The following is an 11,068-nucleotide window of genomic DNA, read 5'->3' on the forward strand; positions in this document are numbered from 1 at the left end:
GCCGTTGAGAAGTTCAAGATGGCGGTGCCAAGTGGCCGGGCCCATGCTGCCGCTCCAGGGGGTGCCTGGGGCGATCGGCACCGTGGGGGGGCGTGGCCGGGCCCATCGGCACCCCGGGGGGGCGTGGCCGGACCCATGCCGCCGCTCCCCGGGGTGCCTGGGGCGATGGGCACCCTGGGGGGGCGTGGCCGGGCCCATCGGCACCCCGGGGGGCGTGGCCGGGCCCATGCCGCCGCTCCCGGGGGTGCCTGAAGTGATCGGCACCCCGGGGGGCGTGGCCAGGCCCATCGGCACCCCGGGGGGGCGTGGCCGGGCCCATGCCGCTGCTCCCGGGGGTGCCTGAAGCGATCGGCACCCGGGGGGACATGGCCGGGCCCATGCCGCCGCTCCCGGGGGTGCCTGAAGCGATCGGCACCCGGGGGGACATGGCCGGGCCCATGCCGCCGCTCCCGGGGGTGCCTGAAGCGATCGGCACCCCGGTGGGCGTGGCCGGGCCCATGCCGCCGCTCCCGGGGGTGCCTGGGGTGATCGGCCACATAGGGGGCGTGGCCGGGCCCCTCCCGCCCCTCCCGCCCCTCCCGGGGGGTCCCGGGGTCGATCGGCCACCAGGGGGGGCATTGCCCAGCCCCTCCCGCCCCTCCCGGGGGTCCGGGGGGCGATCGGCCACCCGGGGGGGCGTGGCCGGGCCCCTCCCGCCCATCTCACCCCTCCCGGGGGTCCCGGGGGCAATCGGCCACCAGGGGGGCGTGGCCGGGCCCCTCCCTCCCCTCCCGGGGATTTTGGGGGTCGATCGGCCACCAGGGGGGGCGTGGCCCGGCCCCTTCCACCCCTCCCGGGGGTGCCTGAAGCGATCGGCACCCCGGGGGGCGTGGCCGGGCCCATGCCGCTGCGCCCGGGGGTGCCTGGGGTGATCGGCCACATAGGGGGCGTGGCCGGGCCCCTCCCGCCCCTCCCGCCCCTCCCGGGGGGTCCCGGGGTCGATCGGCCACCAGGGGGGGCATTGCCCAGCCCCTCCCGCCCCTCCCGGGGGCCCAGGGGGCGATCGGCCACCCGGGGGGCGTGGCCGGGCCCCTCCCGCCCATCTCGCCCCTCCCGGGGGTCCCGGGGGCAATCGGCCACCAGGGGGGCGTGGCCCGGCCCCTCCCGCCCCTCCCGGGGGTCCGGGGGTCGATCGGCCACCTGGGTGGGCGTGGCCCGGCCCCTTCCGCCCCTCCCGGGGGTCCGGGGGTCGATCGGCCACCTGGGGCGGCGTGGCCGGGCCCATCCCGCCCCTCCCACCGCTCACAGGGGTCCCAGGGGGGCGATCGGCCACCTGAGGGGGCGTGGTCGGGCCCATCCTGCCCCTCCCGCAGCTCCCGGGGGTCCCAGGGGCCGAGGCTTTCCGGGCCTTGGGCACCAGCGGGGAGCCTGCACCGATCGCAGGAAACCACTGGGGGTCGGCTCCTGTGATTGGTAGCAGGGACGCTGGGTGCGGCCAGCCCAAGGCCAGGAAAGCCTGGGGCGGAGGCTTTCCCAGCATTGGGCACCAGTGGGCAGCCTGCACGGATCGCAGGAAACCACTGGGGGTCGGCTCCTGCGATCCTTAGCAAGGATGTTGGGTGCCGCCGAGCCCAAGGCCACCGCCCAGGGCCAAGCCCCGACCCTGAAAAAGGCAGAAGGCGGTGGCCACAGCCAAGGCCTGGGTCCCTGGTGCCGGCAGAAAAATGGTGCAGGCAGCCAGGTGAATGAAGGTCTATTGCACGAATCTTCGTGCAAACGGGCTACTAGTATTCAATAAATGGTGTTGGGAAAATTGGACAGATGCATGCATGCAAAAAAAAAGAAACTAGACCACCTTCTTACACCATACACAAGAATAAACTCGAGAAACCAAAACGGCGGCATAGGTTAAACACCTAACCTACAGCCTGGCACAACAATTTCAAAAATACAACTAAAAGTCAAAACAGACATCATCCAGAACCACAGGAAAGCTGGCTGACTGAAATGCCCACAACTAGAAGGAAAGAGAAAACCACAAGGAAAATCAGAAGAGCCGTAAAAGCCTGAGGTATGGAGACACGGGCAGAGACACGAGCACACGCGCGTGCGGGGAGGACGGAGCCGGAGAGGAAGGGGCGGCTGACGGCCTGGCCGGCGTTCTCTAGCAGGAAGGAGATAAAAGCTCCAGATTGCGCTGAACCCCAGCTCCGACTGCACTGAACCCCAGTTCCGGGTGAAACCCTGGGAAGCCAGGCTCATGCTGGGGGAATCTGGGCTGTGGGGCGGAGGCACAGGGGAGCGGCAAAAGGCAGAGCTCCGGAGGTGCGCACGTGAATGCGCGCAGAGGACCGACTGTTGACTGTGCCGCTGAATTGCCCTGGCGGGGAGGAGACAGGGGCTCCGGACAGTGCTTAACCCCAGTTCCGACTGCACTGAACCCCAGTACTGGGCAAGACCCTGGGAAGCCAGGCTCATACTGGGGGAATCTGGGCTGTAAGGCGGAAATGCAGAGAAGCGACAAAGGCAGAGCACCGGAGGCGCGCACGGGAATGCGCGCAGAGGATGGTCTGTTGACTGTGCCGCTTAATTGCCCTGGTGGGAAGGAGACAAAAGCGCCAGACTGCGGTGAGCCCCAGTTCCGACTACACTGAAACCCAGTTCCGGGCGAGAATCTGGGAATCCAGATTCATTGGGGGAGAGACTAGACTGTTTGGCAGCGGGTGAAACTCCAGGGCGCTTTTTTCTCAGAGGTGTTTGCAGGGAGTACAGAGGGACACTAAGACACAGGAACCTCATAGGGCGGGGCTGACGGAAAGCCAAGGCTGTAGGCTCCACCCTGAAACTCCGCCCCATCCAAGCTGAGCACAGAGGCTTTTACAATTTTGCAAGTCTAGTTGAATGGGGCTGTCTCCCGGTATAGACACAGCTGATCCTCACAGCCAATTGGACTGGAGGTCAAATCCTCCCAGTGTACCAACAGCAATCAAGGCTTAACAACACCAAGACTTTGCACTCAGCCCACAAAGGCGGGTATCAAGAGCGACCACCTAGGGAGATTGGGGAAGCTGAGCGATAGGGAGGCAGCCAAAAGGTGAAGACACCGAAGCAGGTCACGAATAGAAGGGATGAAGGAAAGTAAACTAATGGACAACACAGTGTTCAGAACCACATTTATAAGGTTACTTAAGAATCTTCTGGAGGACCAAGATGGCGGCATAGGGCAGACGCCTGATTGTTGCCTACCACAACAATTTTGAAACTACAACTGGAAAACAGAGCAGACACCATCCAGAACAATCGCCGGAGGAATGGCTGAGAAGGAATTGACCGATGGGAATTGGGATCGGGAAGATGAGGCCCCGCTGGGTCCCGGATCCAGGTGCGCTCGCCCAGCGACTGGTTGCCGCTGCAGACCTGAGTGCCGCCGCAGCGACCTCGGACCAGCCCGCCACCGCACACTGGGCGCACTGGAACTTCGCCGAGCCCGCCGCCCAGCGAGTTCTGCAGCAGCCACCCCGGAGCTTTGAGAAAATGGCCGAAGGAATTGCTGAGAGGGAATTGACCGACAGGAATTGGGATCAAGAAGACGAAATCCCGCTGGGTCCCAGGTCCGGGTGAGGCCGCGCCCCTGGGTCCGGGTGTAGCTGGATCCCGAGTCCGGGTGAGGCTGTGCGCCCCTGGATCCGGGTGAGGCTGTGTGCCCCTGGGTCCGGGTGAAGCTGGATCCCGGGTCCGGGTGAGGCCGTGTACCCCTGGGTCCGGGAGAGGCCACGTGCCCCGGGGTCCGGGTGAGGCTGGGTCCTGGGTCCAGGTGAGGCCGCACGCCCCGGGTTCGGGCAAGGCCGTGCGCCCCTGGGTCCGAGAGAGGCCACGCGCCCCGGGGTCCGGGTGAGGCCACACGCCCCTGAGTCCGGGTGTAGCTGGAACCCGGGTCCGGGTGAGGCCGTGTGCCCCTGGATCCAGGTGAGGCTGGGTCCCGGGTCCGGGCGAGGCCGCGCCCCTGGGTCCGGGTGAGGCCACGCGCCCCTGGGTCTAGGTGTAGCTGAATCCCGGGTCCGGGTGAGGCCGTGTGCCCCTGGATCCGGGTGAGGCTGGGTCCCGGGTCCGGGTGAGGCCATGCCCCTGGGTCCGGGAGAGGCCATGCGCCCCTGGGTCCGGGTGAGGCCACGCTCCCCTGGATCCGGGTGAGGCTGGGTCCCGGGTTCGGGTGAGGCCACGCGCCCCTGGGTCCGGGTGAGGCCACACGCCCCTGAGTCCGGGTGAAGCCGTGCCCCTGGGTCCGGCCGAGACCAAACCAGAGGGAGTTGGACCTGCATTACCACCATTTGTCCACCATCCAGAGCTGAAAAGTCAGTGCTGACATGTACACATAAGGAACTGGTGGACATTGAAATTGGGTCTCAAAAGAACTGTTGGTCCAGAAAGAAACTCACTACAGACTGATTCATTTGCCTGTCAGCATAACTATTATTGCTTGTCTCACATTCGGTTCTTATAAGTATATTTCTAGTAACACATGATCTCACTCATCTAGGGGAAATGATGAACAACATAGACTGATGAACAAGAACAGACCCAGAAACAAGGAGGCATCGATCGGACTGTCGGGCCTCAGAGGGTGGGTAGGGGAGGGTGGGAGTAGGGGGGAGAGATCAACCAAAGGACTTGTGTGCATGCATATAAGCCTAACCAATGGTTAAGGACAACAGGGGGGTGGTGGCATCCGTGGGGAGGGGTGGGGGATGGGAATGGGGGGATGAGGACAAATATGTGACACCTTAATCAATAAAGAAATTTTAATAAATAAATAAATAAATAAAAGAATAAACTCAAATTGGATTAAAAACCTAAATGTTAAACTCGAAACAATAAGAATCCTAGAAGAAAACATAGGCAGTAAAATATATGGACATTTCCGGTAGCAATATTTTTCTGATATATCGCCTCAAGCAAGGGAAACAAAAGAAAAAATAAACAAATGGGACCACATCAAACTAAATAGTTTTTGCACAACAAGGGAAACCATCAGCATAATGAAAAGACAACCCACTGAACGGGAGAACATATTTGCCAATGACAGACCTGATAAGAGGTTAATATCCAAAATTTCTAAAGACCTTATAAAACTCAACACCAAAAAAACAAACAAACCAATTTAAAAAATGAGCAAAAAACCTGAATAGACATTTCTCCAAAGAGGACATACAGATGGCCAATAGACATATGAAAAGATAGATGCGCAAAGTCACTAATCGTCAGAGAAATGCAAATTAAAACCACAATGAACTTTCACCTCACACCTGTCAGAATGGCATCATCAATAAATTAACAAACAACAAGTGTTGGTGAGGATGTGGAGAAAAGGGAACCCTCACAGACTGTTGGTGGGAATGCAGACCGGTGCAGCCACTGTGGAAAGCGGTATGGAGTTTCCTCAAAATCTCAAAAATGGAGAAAAAGGGCAGCCAAATAGGCAGAGCTTTCTTGCACCTCCCCCCAGGGCCAGACTAGAAACACAACTAAATTGGGGAACGGTCACCCAGAATTACCCACTGGCAGAAAACACCTGGAGACCAGTAGGAAGGGTGAGTTCCGAGAGGACCGGACCCAGTTTTTATGGGCGGCAGGCCCAGAGTAAAGAGGGAGCTCTGGGCTTCGGGAGGGTTATTCCCCTGAGAAGATTGAGGCCAGACCCAGGCTGACACCAGTGGCCCATGTAGCATCCAGCTGTGAAAGGCTGAAGGGCTGCTGGCCAACAGGGAGTCTGGAGCAAGTCGGACATAAAGCTGCAATTTTTGTTTGTTTATTTGTTTATTTGTTTGTTTTAAAACCCAGAGCACAGGATTTTCATTTGCGGCTACTCACCCGAGGCTTCAATGGAGGGAGGGCGGTGCTGACTGAGGAGAGGCTGGGTGGGAAGCATTGGGGGGAGACGTAGAAAAGAGGCGGCTGGAAGACCTGTAGTTGATTGCACTCCCCCAAACAGAAATGGCCATTTTTCCTGAGAGGCTCTGGCCCATTTCAGAAGTCACAGCTCAGGAAAAGGAAAAACCCACTCAGGTGGTACAGTCCAGCTCCCCCTCATGGGAGAACCAGAGGTCTAGGCTCCCGCTGCCCCCTAAAGCCCTTTCAGAAGCAGACGTTTGCGTTATTAAGACTGACAGCAAGGCAGGTGGAGGCGGAGCCCGGGAACCTGGGAAAGGTTGCTGACTCATCACTGGGCTCCATGCTGCTGACAAACCAGCCTTAGAGGGCAGCTGGGCCTCTCCCACCTGCAGCCAAGTCCTGGAGACAGACACCAACTGTGGATCACATGAAGCTTCAAGCAGGGTGCTGAGAGCCAGAGGAGGACTGCTCTGACAGTGGTGAGCACCGAGGCAACTCCCGGGAAGCCAGGATCAGCAGACAGAACAGCCAACCCCAGTCATCAGAAGAGCAGGATCCAAAGGGAGCTCCCAGGAAGAACCAGATGGCGCATAGGCAATCCTGGTACTCCCCGCCTCCGCCTCCCACAAGCACATCAACATGAAAGATGAAACAGAGGGGCCAGAGACCTTGGGATACCAGGATACAGGCTTTATGGGAGATCACCCTGCCAGCCGCCTTCCAGAGGGAAAAGAGAGGGCGTGCCGGGGTGGAAGCACCTTTTGAGGGGAGGAAAGGAGGGGATGGGGCTTAGGGTACTCAGCACACGCTGATTGGTGGTTTCATGTAAGGTATATGATTAGGGACCTAGGGACTTAGGAATCGGGGGCTTAGGGTATTTGGCAGGTGCTGATTGGTGGTTCAATGTACAGTCCATATAAGGTGTTCAGGAATGTCCGGCTGGAGGTGGAGTTGACGTCATACTCCGTCCATAAGTTGGGTGAAGGGAGGCTTTATCATTCCAGGCTTCTGTAAATATTAAAAAAAAATTGAGAGTCCGGGCAAGGTCAGGGGGTGGAGGTCCATCTTCCGTAACTGCTTCCAGCTGAGAGGGGGAGTCGTTAGGGGCGTCTACCCGGGGTCTCAAGGATTCTGGTGTTAGGTTCTGAATTCAGTGCCAGATAGATCTCTCCCACCTTCTGGTTGGCGAACGCCTGCATTCTGTTCTGCAAGAAACTAGTGACACAGCACATGAGACAGGGGGTAAAGAAATAGACACCAGTTGGCCTAATGATGGGAGGCTGGATGAGGAGTGCAGCAGCATAATTTCCCCCAAGGGACTGGTTGGTGAAGTCTCGAGAGCGATCCTGTTGAGTCACTTGGGAGGTAAAAGCTGGTCCTGAGGCTGCCACAGTGTCACTTGTCTGGTTTTGCCGCTTTTCTGGGCCTGGAGCTGAAATACAACTGAGACCTAGATGTTATTTTTAGGGGGAAAAGAGTAGGTTATCCTGGGGGTGAGGTTCTTGTTTTCCCAGTTTTGCCCCTTGTTGGGCATCCACAGGTTTCTTGTAGGTCCTGAGACAGGGTTTCAAAATAGGTAGAGCAGTGGTTAAGCTCCCTGTGGCAGTTCCAACTCCTGCTGTGATGCCGAGGGTTAGGAGGAGAGGGATTATCTGGACTCCTCTTTTGTGTCAGATATGATGGGTTGCGGGGACAGGTAAAGACTGATTATTGGGGCTGCATCTCCATTGGGTGAGAGATAAATGAGAGTACAGGTTCCTGTCCAGATGATGGGGAGACAGATGTATGTGTTTTCCCCACAGAGGAAGAAAAATCCCTGATCATGGAGACAAGCTGATAGGTATAAGGAGAAGAAGTGGACTAAAGGGTATGAGATTCCTTTTAGAGGGTGGTCACCAAGGCGCTACCAATAAGGGGTGACAGATGAATGATTGAGATTGTGTTGCAGTGAAAGTGGGAAGGAATATTAGAATGGGCTGTTATCCAAGGGAAAAGAGAAAGGGAAGGAAAGGAGCCGTGGAAGATGAGGCTGGAGAAAAGGCGGGGGGGTAGGGGTGGGTAGTGGGGGGGAGGGAGCAGGCTCCAAGCCTGTTCCCAGGCTAGCCAGGCCTCTAGCCGCTTCGGTCCCAAACCCAAACCTGCACATTCTTCCTAGAGATAATGATCATAGAAGAGATAAGGAGATAAGGTGTTTACACTCCAAGGAATGGCTCAGCCTTGAGGGGTGAGAGAATGAAACTGAGGTAGGTGACTGTGGTTTGGGACAACTGGGTTTTATGAGGGGATGCATGGTAGCCCTGGCCGGGCACCAAGGTAGAATGAGAAAAGAGTGAATGGGGGAATTTATTAAGATGCAGTGTAGACGTGAGGTGCCTAATGGCTGTGAGACTAATCCGTCAACCCCCATAATAGAGACTGAGGAGGGGACAAGGGTCCCAGCGAATTCAGAGAGGGCAGAATAAGTGGCCCCAGTGTCAATTAAGAAGGAGATCGGCTTACCTGCCACCACAGTCGTTACCCGAGGCTCTGTCCTGGTGATGTAAGTCTGTGGGGCCCTGTCAGGGCCTGGGCAGCTTCTTCGGTGGCCAGTCCCAGGAGGTCTGGGAGCTCCAAACCGGATCCAGTGGGTGGCCATGCTGGACTGGCTGAGGCCAGACCCGGAGGGCCAGATGACAGTCTGATTTCCAGTGGCCTTCTCTTCCACACCTTGGGCAGGGCCCAGGCGGGGGTCTCGGGTTTGAGCAGGACTTGGCTCAGTGTCCTTCCTTGCTTCATTAGAAGCAGGGCCCGGAGGAGGCTCAGCCCCTGACTTACCCGCGGTTGGAGGACCAGCACTTCGTTTGGGGTTTGAAAGCGGTGGCTAGGAGCTGGAAGGCCCCCTACTGGGCCTCCGCCTTGGCCTGATCTCGCCTTTGGTTTTGGATTTGGGTCTCCTTGTCTCTATTATTAAAGACCTTAAAGGTCAGGTTAACGAGGTCTTTTGAGGGGTTTGAGGACCTGTGTCTATATTTGAAGTTGCAGCGTATGTCAGGGAGTAAAGGTGGTCAGGTCAGTGGGAAAAGAAACCTGAGATGCCTCTCAATCTGTGAGGCTGGACATAGAGAATGGGACATGGACTCAGAGTGTGCCCTCAGTTCCTGCTGCCTCCCTCAGGGGCAGAGTGGACGCGAGAGTAGAAGAAGCTGTTGAGGAAGGCAGTCTTTGGGCCTGAGAATGAGTGTTAGATGGAAAGGCTGTTTTGGAGCTCAGGTTCTCAGGATTTGGGCTCCGGGACTGGGGAGAAGGCGGCTGCTGGTTCAGAGGGTCTGAAGAGAGAGAGTCTAGACGTTTTTCAATTTGAGAAAGGTCAGAGAGTGAGAAGGGGATGGCCAGCCACCTGTGAATTCGTTTGCTGGAGGCCACGGGAGCGGAGATTGGCGGAGAGCACAGGGGAAGGAAGGCGGTTAGAATTCTCAGAGGTAGAAATGCCCCATCCTGCCTCCCATAATGATGGGGGGACCAGGAGGGGTGTTTCAGGGAGACTGAGGCTCAGGAAGCGAACACCCTGAGGGGCGGAAAGGGCGTGCAAATGCCTCTGCCACAGCAGCAGCAGCCGCCGCCAGTCAGTGGGCGGGACCAGTGAGTGTAAAGGAAAAAAACACGGTTAAACGTACTCCCGGAGTCCTCCAAGGACTCCTGCACTCCGGCGTTGACCTGGGAAGAAGAGTGCTTAGTCAGAGAGGGACAGGTTTAGGATTGTAAGAAGGTGGCGGGAGTGAGACACGTGGAGACAAATGATCCACTGGGTTGAAAGAGTCAGAAGACAGAGAAAGGGGTTTGAGAGGGCAAAGAGGACTTTGCGAGGATGATCTGATGGGTGGAACATGAGTACAGCAAGGGGGGAGAGCAGGAGGGTGGGTGGGGAGGGGAAGCCTGTTCATAGGAATCTCTGAGGCTTCCTTGTCCGGTGGCAAAAATTATCGAGTTTCTATTGTGGCCAGATAGAGCTTCTTTGGTTTGATGTAGCCAGAAGAGGGGGGTTTGGAATGAGAGGTTCCCATGACCGGAGGGAAAGGGCCACCAAGAAGTTTGGGAAGGAATAAGAAGCGTCCTTCTTTTCCCTCGACCAACCTGTAGAAAGAAAAAGATGAGAGAAGGTTCCAAGGTCGTCACCCTGAGGCCTTTCCCATGGAGTAGAGCTGAGTTTTCCCGGCGAGGTACCTGGGCTTTCGTAGAACTTAGAATGTAGAATGTGTAGCCGAGTACTCGGGAAAACTCTGAGGTCAAGGGAACGGGGGTGGGGTGGGGGGGGGGCGGGGGTTGGGTATATCCCTGAAGCCTACCGGTTAGAAGGAAGCGACAAGATTCCCACGTGTCCTGGCACGGCAGGGTTTGAGAAGTGTTCTGAACGGGCCAATCAACTTAGGACCATGCCACCGAGCAGAGCCAGAGCAGGAGTCAGAAGCTCAGGGCCCGGTCCCAAGGATCGTCCACGGTCACCCAGGTTCGGCACCATTATGAAAGATGAAACAGAGGGGCCAGAGACCATGGGATACCAGGATACAGGCTTTATGGGAGATCACCCTGCCGGCCGGCCGCCTTCCAGAGGGAAAAGAGAGGGCGTGCCGGGGTGGAAGCGCCTTTTGAGGGGAGGAAAGGAGGGGACAGGGCTTAGGGCACTCAGCACACGCTGACTGGTGGTTTCATGTAAGGTATATGATTAGGGACCTAGGGACTTAGGAATCGGGGGCTTAGGGTATTTGGCAGGTGCTGATTGGTGGTTCAATGTACAGTCCATTTAAGGTGTTCAGGAATGTCTGGCTGCAGGTGGAGTTTACGTCATACTCCATCCATCAGTTGGGAGAAGGAAGGATCTATCACAACATAACAACTAAAATACAGAACAACTGCCCTGGCTGGTTTGGCTCAGTGGATAGTGTCAGCCTGCTGACTAAAGGGTCGGGGAATCAATTCCGATCAGGGCACATGCCCGGGTTGTGGGCTCGATCCCCAGTAGGGTGTGTGTAGGATGCAGCCAATCAATGATTCTCTCTCATCATTGGTGTTTTTATCTCTCCCTTCTTTTCCCTTCCTCTCTGAAATCAATAAAAATATATTTTAAAATAAATAGATAAATAAAATAAAATAAAATATAGAACCACCATCATTCAGAACCGCCTGAAAGCTGGCTGACTGTAAGTCCTACAACTCGAGGAGTAAA

Source organism: Cnephaeus nilssonii (genome assembly GCF_951640355.1).
Source record: "Cnephaeus nilssonii genome assembly, chromosome: 13".
In the NCBI taxonomy this organism is placed as follows: domain Eukaryota; kingdom Metazoa; phylum Chordata; class Mammalia; order Chiroptera; family Vespertilionidae; genus Cnephaeus; species Cnephaeus nilssonii.